The 7,035-nt window shown below is 39.4% G+C and overlaps 1 non-coding gene across 1 annotated transcript; it reads right to left on the reverse strand.

Moving 5' to 3' along the window:
* Nucleotides 1-4,901: 4,901 nt before the first annotated feature.
* On the reverse strand, nucleotides 4,902-5,034 carry LOC115868357. Its single transcript, XR_004045535.1, has one exon. It is a non-coding gene; the product is annotated as a small nucleolar RNA SNORA31 (small nucleolar RNA).
* Between the last annotated feature and the right edge of the window lie 2,001 nt (nucleotides 5,035-7,035).

A 7,035-nucleotide genomic window follows, 5' to 3' on the forward strand; every position in this document is an offset into this window, starting at 1 on the left:
AATACCAATGGAAGTGTTTCAACAAATGGATCAAAGAATAGATATTCTCATTAATCTATGACAAGAAATTTGGAAGAGAGCTACTTGGTCAACTGACTTGAGGAAATCCATATTCATGCCAAGAAAAGTGATCAAACAACATAGAAATTATCAAAACTATCATGAATATTGCAATCAAGTAAAATATTTTCAATATAAATAAAATCTATTGTAACAACACATAGAGTTCTTATATTCATTGCAATAGCTACACAGAACTCAAACAATATTCACATTAAAGGTTTTATTAAGGAAGTTAATAGGTCATCATTTAAGTGAGAAATGCTCAGGATCCACACATCCTGCAGGAAACAGGACTGGGAAGACAGTGTGTGCAGACCAACTCTCAACATTCCTACATTACGGAGTCTGAGAGGCCAGCGCTCCCATGGAGGGAGATAATCAAACTTTCCTAAGTAAAAGTTATTCCCCATGATGACCCCTACAATAATGACAATTTTAAGGTGCTCTTTGCAGGCACATGGCTGTGAGGATATATGCTTGAAGGTCAACTGCTTGAAGGCTATCTGTCTGAAGGTTGTCTGACATCAAAAGCAATCAGACCCTATTGTCTGTCCCACCCTAAGTAGGGCCCACTCCCTTCTGATAAGGACCATAGATTATTCCCCTAGAGAAGTGTTCAAAGACACATAAGGTCAAGCCAGTTCAGAGGTCCAAGGTTAGGCTGCCATTTTGACTCTAGAACATGTCTTCCTGTTATTTATGTGCCTTTCTGTTATATATATGCCTCTAGTTCCTCCCCTTCCTATTGCGTGTATACCCCTAGCTCAGTGGTTCTCAACCTTCCTAATGCCTCACCCCTTTAATACAGTTCCTCATGTTGTGGTGACCCCCCAATCATGAAATTATTTTCATTGCTACTTCATAACTGTAATTTTGCTACAGTTATGAATCGGGTGACCCCAGTGAAAGGGTCATTTGACCCCCAGAGGGGTCGAGACCCACAGGTTGAGAAACGCTGTCCTACATCATGTTACTGGTATGCCTCTCGTGTAACCCCTTCCTGTTACATATGTGCTTACTATGGCCTGCATGCCCATGATGATACAAACTCGTGAAAATACACTAAGCTCTCTATCTTTGCTCAGACCTGATTCCTGAAGCAATAGTGGAGGTGAGTCTTTGCATACTTTATCTTGTCTGATATCCCTTTCATTTAGCCCTCAATTACACAACCGCCCCCTTGCACCCACTCAGTTGTGGAGGCTAGTCCCCCACAATATTCATAAGGGCAGATTTTAAAGTTCAAATGGCATGCCACTCTGCTGTAAGCTTCAATCCAAAGATATTCAGCTCAAGCACCTTGGGTCTGCAAACAGTTTCCCAAATTAAATGCCAAAGGCTCCTGTGTTAAGCCAAGTGGACTAGAGAAACAAATCCAGTGACACTCCTATATATGTAAGAGAGAGCTTTATATCAACATGTAATTACATATCGGGCAAACATCCCAGCCCAGTCCAGATCAAATCTGTAAGTTGGATAGCAGTCCCTAAATCCCTCTTCAGACTCGCCCAACTCCACGCAATGATTCAGAATACAGGAGGATCACTGCCAGTGGGTCCAAACTCTTGTGGATCTAACGGCAGTGGATGCTTCTTCAGAACTTGTGCAAGCCTCAGCGTGGCTCTGACAGCTCTCTGAGTGACTCAGCAGCAGGAAGGTCAAGGCAGAGAGAAAGAAGGGTGGCTTCAGGGGGTGGGGGCAGTTGTGCCTGCAAATGTGGTCATAAAGCTGCAACCTGATTGACACGCTAAATTCTCCTACATGTCCCTACAGGAATCATATTGGCACAAAAAAACCCTAACTATCACAGCTGCCCAATCCAATAAGCCTTAACCTAATTGCCCTCCACCTCCATAGGTCAGCAAGCCCAAGCAAGCCCAATTAAGTGCTTGTAAGCACCTCACTCCACAAGCCAGCATTCTGCCCTAAAGTGCTCAGCTTTACTTCCTCTATGGGCTGGGAAGTCTACCACTCTGTTTCCTGCTCTTGCTTCTTGTTCTTCTACTGCTCCTATGATGTCACAACTGTCTTTGGGATCAAGGACGTTCCCTGCATGGGGACCTAGGGATCCAGAGGAGCTCAACACAACATCCTGGCTCTCCCTGGTAGAGAGATCACTCTTCCTGCTTTGCAGAAGGCCCATTTTATACCCAGCAGGATGGCATTCCAATGAATCCTATCCACAAGTACTCAGCAGTATCAGATTCCTACCAGGAACAGATGCAACTTAGAGACTCTGGCTAGAATATCAAATAAAGCCAAATCAAATAATTCACTGCTTGCTCTGCAACATATCAAAAGAGAACTCTCAGAAATTCAAGCTAGATTCAAAAGTGACCACAGAATTAGAGCTATGATTGCTGATCGGGATTTTGAATTAAAGCACAGAATAGCAGAAAAATGTTTACTTGTGTTTTATTGACTATGTAAAGGCATTCAACAGTTTGGACCACAAAAAAATATGGAGTACATATCAAAGAAGAAAATTTTTCGAAGACAGTGTGCTATGCTAATTTGGAACCTATCCATAGACCAAGAAGCAGCTGTAATAATTTTCTTGTGCCAATATGGCCCCTGTAAGAAGATATGGGTAAAGTGTAGCCTGTCGATCAGTTTGCAGCTTGATGTCCTCCTTTGGAGATTAAACCAAGATACCTTGTTTCCCTGAAAGTAAGACATCCCCTGAAAATAAGACCTATTTACAGTTTTGCCTCTTGCTGAAATATAAGGTATCCCCCTGAAAATAAGACCTCCCTGAAAATAAGGGTTTGGATTGTTTTGATGATGTTCCAGAAGATGATGACATGACTGTCATTGAATAAATGAGTAAATGTACCATAGATTGTTGTACATGGAAATAATGATAGTAACAAGAAATTCTTGATACTGTGGGATTCAGTCTGTCTGGTTATGCTGGTTTGTGATGACAACTATTACTGTACCATATACAGGTAATAAATTTCTTTTTTTTGTTGTTGTTCAACAATAAATGTGTACCGTATTCTTCTTCATGGAAAAATAAGACATTCCCTGAAAATAAGACCTAGCGCATCTTTGGGAACAAAAATTAACATAAGACACTGTCTTATTTTGGGGGAAGCAGGGTAAATATCTCTCTGGAGGTGGGACACACTCTCTCTCTCTCTCTGCCTTCACCTTCCTGTTGAGGAGCAATACTGAGGCCTGTGATCTTCCTGCATTCTGCTCGTTGTATGTGGTTGTGTGATTTTGAGGAAGGACTTATAAATTAGTATTGGACTAATGGACTAGTATCGGACTTAAGGACTTGAGTTGGACCAGGCTGGGGTATTCTATTTATGCATGATTACTTCTTGGTATAAAGTTCTTTCTTAAACATTTATGAATGTCTCTGGATTTGTTTCTCTAGTCAACCCAGCTGAACACAGCAGCCATTCACACAGAGCAAGAGGACATCGGCTAGTTTAAAATCTGGAAAGGGCTATACAATGGTTGGCTACTTTTGTCATACTTATCCAATACCCATACTGCTAAAATAATCAAAGAAACTAGCCTATATGCAGAAAAAGGCACTATCAGGACATAATTTTCCTTAAGACCCAAAATAAGCAGATGCTGCTGCCTTAAATGCTGAAAGCAAAAAGACCTCGATGCATTTACAGATGAAAACAAATATGGAGTACACCTTAGCATAAAGAAAACAAAAATTATTTTATGTGGGTCACTAACCAATATCATGCCCTTAGAAGGATTTCATTTTACTTGATCCACAATCAAAGCTCATGGAAGCTTTCTTCAAGAAATCATACTAAGTATTACATTAAGCAGATCTGCTGAAAAGAAACTTTATAAACATTGGAAAGCCAAGTGGTCACGTTGAGGTTGATGGTGTTTTCCATCATTCATTTGCAGGTATAAGCCAGACAACGAATTAAAATAAAATAAAAAGAAGAACGAATGCATTTGAAATGTAAAGAACACTGAATATATCATTAAATACTAGAATCAAGAATAAATCCATAATGGAAGTACAGAAAGAATGATCATTAGAAGTAGCGCAGCAAGATTTTTCTCATGTACTTTGGAGATATTATCAGGACAGGTCATTTCTCGAAGAAGAAAGTTGTGCTTGATGACGTGTATGAAAGAGTGGAAGACCTTACATGGCATTGATAAGCACAGTGACTGCACTGATGGACTCAAGATTGCAATAATCTTAAGAATGGTGTAGACCTGGGCGATATTTCATACTTTGGTTATTGGATTACAGTTAGTTTGAGTTGACTCAATGGCACCGATTAATGGCAGAACAACAGAGAATTCTGTCTAAGACAATAATTTAGGAAGAATAAAGTTAGTTTGTAGAAGTGTTTTGTTTCAGATATAAATTACCTCAACATGTTATCTATATGAAGGGATATCTTTGATTCTTCTCCAAATCAGAAATAAACTATCAACAAAAGAGGTATTAAATGAACCAAAGAACTAAAGGAATACCAAAGGAGGAAGTCTAAGCTGCACTGAGAATTAAGTATCAGAATAACACTTGTGATGTTTCTCAAGAAGATACAATCCTGGAAGTGCTCATTCATATATGCCAAGAAATTTTGATAATAGCTATTGGATGGTTGACAGAAAGTGGTCTGTATTTTTTCCCTTTGCAAATAAAGTTGCCAACAAAATGCAGCATCATTATTATCCTAGGCAATTACCCCAGTACTATTTTGTTAAAAGACTCTCATAAAAGTTTGCAGCAATAAATTGATAAGACCAGAAGCTCCAGTTGGATTCTATAAAAGAAGGAGAATTGGGGATATGATTGCTGACATCAGTTTTTTTGTTTGTTTGTTTCTGTTTTGCTATGTAATCCCTCATTCAATTTGAAGCCTCCACAAAGACAGGCAGAAAGCACAGGGATTTTGTATTCTTTCTCATCCTAGTGCAAACCAGAAGAACAATGGTCAATTGTCCCAGGTCTATCAGAGGATGTTCTTGCTGACATCAGTTAAATCTTAGCTGAGAGCAGAGAACCACCACCACTACAATATTTTCTTGAGTTTTATTTACTATACAAAGGCATTGCAGCATGGTGCTGTACAGGGTAGTGCCTCCTTGTATTACTATGAATCTGAATCAGTTTGATGGCACAGACTTCCATAAGGAGTTGCAGGGCCATTCTTCCCTGGGCCATAAGGTGGCTATAAATCAGAATCGACTCCATGGCAGTGAGTCTATGTTGGATATTTGAACTTCAATAATATCAACAATATATAAAGGTCTTCGGATAAATTACAGACATTCTTGAAGTTAAGGCCCTAAAATGATGATTTTTCATCATCAATTTTCAGACTGTTAAATGTCTGTGGAAGCAGATAAAGATGCTGCACAGGCATTTTTCCTCTGTGTTAATAACCTAACTGTTGGACAACACCACCCTTCAGTCCTATACACATTTTTTTATGAAACTGATTTCCATCAGAAATGAATATGCCAAAGTCCTGTAACTCTGAGGACTTACAAGGAATTAATAGATGTAATGATGGGCTTATGATAATTCTAAGTGAAAATGTAAATGGAGAGTTAATTTTAATGATTTTTATATTTAATACTGTTGTTGATTTTATTAGGGCTCTTGCAATTTTCCAATAGGTTTAGAAATGCTTTTTAAATCTTTCCTTTATTTTTATTATACACTCTGGTTTTTAGTCAGATTTTCCCATTTTCAAGAATACAGATGGGATATGACCTTATATTAGATATAGTTGGGGATTTCAAAAAAGGTTTTAGAAAATATCCTCATCTTTCAGTTTCATTTTCCATAAACATTTTTGAAGCCCTGACATACTTTATGTGATGGTGCATTCTTATAGATAATTATATTTTATACATATTACTGTTTTAAGGGATACGTTTAAGTCATTTCAAACACACAGTCATATTTTGGGATAAATTGTTTCTCCTTTGGATGTTGTGAGGTTATGCTGTTTTAGGTCTCCAATTTCATGCACCCATTGAGTATGCCCATTGAAACAAGACCCAAGCCTGGGATCCGTAAACATCATCGTCCAGAGCTGTTGCTGAGCAAGGCAGCAAAGAAGGAACAAGAACATCTGAATGAATGCTTTTTTCATAGTTTTCTAGTCTGTGCACAGTCACGTCCTAGATATGGAAAAAAAATCACAAATGTGTCAGACTAAAACAACCCTTGTCTTACCTTCCCACCAGATGTTATGTAAACAGAGTGATTTTGTGTTAGACAGGGTTCTCTAGAGAAACAAAACCAGAATACAAATAATTATATATATATTTTTACAGATAGATAGATATATAACATAAGAAATAAGCAGGATACCAAAGGGACTGCAGAAATCAGTGTAGGAGAGTTAATAAGAGGGAAATTCAACACTGCTGGATCACAGGAGGAGCATCATAAAGATAAGTAGGCACAGATTCACAAGGTTTTTAGGGGCTGGGAGCTTTTGCCTTGCCACAGTGGAGGCCAATTAGGATTTGACCTTAGCCCCACCACTGTCTCAGCTGGAGCCGGGACCATTTGGAGTGAGTGCAGGGGCTTTATCTCAACACAGCCATAGCTAGCTGCTGCCTCCAGGCATGGATTAAACCCTTGCAGCTCGACTGGCAGGGATCAGGGCTTAGCTATATTGTTACTTTTGTTTCCATCTCTTCACTCTATCCCCATATAGTCTCAGCAGGCTTACTTTTTAATTTTATATTTAATGTTTTTCTACACTTTGTCTCTTACCTGTTCTTTCACACACCACTGCTGACCTCCAGACAACTCCCCTTAGCCAGGGGCACTTACGCCTGCCCCACACCCAATTAGGGGAGCTCCACCCTGTGCAACGTAGCTCAGGCTGGGGAAAGTCAGGCCAGCCTCCACCAGGAGATATTCTGCCAAATTTCTTACTGGGGAATTCCTGCTGTTGTGACTTGGGGAGCCCCTATTTTGCCTCTGTTGTCTCACGTGACAGA

This window comes from Echinops telfairi, unplaced genomic scaffold (assembly GCF_000313985.2).
Source record: "Echinops telfairi isolate 266 unplaced genomic scaffold, ASM31398v2 ScPeMD7_9;HRSCAF=40, whole genome shotgun sequence".
Lineage (NCBI taxonomy): Eukaryota > Metazoa > Chordata > Mammalia > Afrosoricida > Tenrecidae > Echinops > Echinops telfairi.